The 1,964-nt window shown below is 29.7% G+C and overlaps 1 non-coding gene across 1 annotated transcript; it reads left to right on the plus strand.

Moving 5' to 3' along the window:
• Nucleotides 1–212: 212 nt before the first annotated feature.
• LOC112788560 (small nucleolar RNA R71) lies at nt 213–320 on the plus strand. The gene has a single exon (XR_003195920.1). It is a non-coding gene; the product is annotated as a small nucleolar RNA R71 (small nucleolar RNA).
• Nucleotides 321–1,964: the final 1,644 nt, after the last annotated feature.

The raw sequence follows: 1,964 nt of genomic DNA on the forward strand, positions 1-1,964 counted from the left end.
TCAAGAACTCCCTTCCTCATAGGCATCCCATTATTCACAAGATTCCTTTCAGAAGTGTACATGAACTAGTTATTTGCAACCATGTCAATGAGTTCCTGAGCTGCTGCAGGCATTTTCTTTAGGTGAATGGATCCACCTGCAGAATGGTCCAGTGACATCTTTGATAGCTCAGACAGACCATCATAGAATATATCCAGGATGGTCCATTCTGAAAGCATGTCAGAAGGACACTTTTTGGTCAGTTCCTTGTATCTCTCCCAAGCTTCATAGAGGGATTCACCTTCCTTTTGTCTGAAGGTTTGAACATCCACTCTAAGCTTACTAAGCTTTTGAGGAGGAAAGAACTTGGCTAAGAAAGTCGTGACCAGCTTATCCCAAGAGTTCAGGCTATCTTTAGGTTGAGAGTCCAACCATACTCTAGCTCTATCTCTTACAGCAAATGGGAAAAGCATAAGCCTGTAGACCTCGGGATCAACCCCATTGGTCTTAACAGTATCACAGATATGCAAGAACTCAGTTAAGAACTGAAAAAGATCTTCAGATGGAAGTCCATGAAACTTGCAGTTCTGTTGCATCAGAGTAACTAATTGAGGTTTAAGCTCAAAGTTGTTTGCTCCAATGGCAGGGATTGAGATGCTTCTTCCATGTAAATTGGAATTTGGTGCAGTAAAGTCACCAAGCATCTTCCTTGCATTGTTATTATTTTCGGCCATGTTGTCTTCTTTTTCAAAAATTTCTGTTAGATTTTCTCCAAAGTGTTGTGCTTTAGCTTCCCTTAGCTTCCTCTTCAGAGTCCTTTCAGGTTCATGATCAGCCTCAACAAGAATGTTCTTATCCTTGTTCCTGCTCATATGAAAAAGAAGAAAACAGAAAAGAAAATATGGAATCCTCTATGTCACAGTATAGAGATTCCTTTATGTGAGTAGAAGAAGATAAGAATAAAAGAAGAGAAATTCGAACACCAAGAGAAAGAGAGGATTCGAATTTTGAGATGAAGAAAAGTGTTAGTAAATAAATAAATAAATAAATAATTAGAAGGAGATGAGAGAGAGGGAATTTCAAAAATTAATTAAATTAAAATTAAAATTTAAAGTTAAATTTTGAAAATTAAAATTGAAATCAAATTAAATTAAATTTTTTAAAACAATTAATTAATTAAAAAGGAATTTTGAAAAAGAGGGAAGGGATTTTCGAAAATTAGAGAGAGAATTAGTTAGGTAGTTTTGAAAAAGATAAGAATCAATCAAAAAGTCAAGTGGTTAATTGAAAAAGATTTGAAAATCAAATTTTGAAAAGATAAGAAGTTAGAAAAGATTTTGAAATTGATTTTGAAAAAGATGTGATTGAAATTTAAAAAGATATGATTGAAAATCATTTTGAAAAAGATTTGAATTGGAAATTAAAAAGATTTAATTTTGAAAATTGATTTTTGAGATTAGCAATCAAAAAGATATGATTGAAAATTAAAAAGATATGATTTTGAAAATTAAAGTTGATTACTTGACTAACAAGAAACAAAAAGATATGATTTTAAAATTTAAAGATTGAACCTTTCTTAATAGGCAAGTAACAACTTGAAATTTTTTGAATCTAAAAATTAAACGTTTGTGAGATTTTCGAAAATATGAAGTAAGAATAGGAAAAAGATTTTGAAAATCAATTTTTTAAAAAAAAATTTCGAAAATATATAAAAATAAATGAAAAAGATTTGATTTTTGAAAAAGATTTGAAAAAATAGAATTTTGAAATTGAAATTTATGAGTAAAACAAGGAAAGATATATTTTTTATTTTTGAATTTTTAATGATGAGAGAGAAAAACACTAAATTGAAACAAAATATAAGAATTATGAATCAAAACAACTAATGCATGCAAGAATACTTTGAATGTCAAGATGAACACCAAGAACTTATTTTTAAAAAATTTTCAAGAAAAGAAAACATGCAAGACACCAAACTTAAAAAT

The sequence above is a fragment of the Arachis hypogaea genome, chromosome 20, assembly GCF_003086295.3.
Source record: "Arachis hypogaea cultivar Tifrunner chromosome 20, arahy.Tifrunner.gnm2.J5K5, whole genome shotgun sequence".
Lineage (NCBI taxonomy): Eukaryota > Viridiplantae > Streptophyta > Magnoliopsida > Fabales > Fabaceae > Arachis > Arachis hypogaea.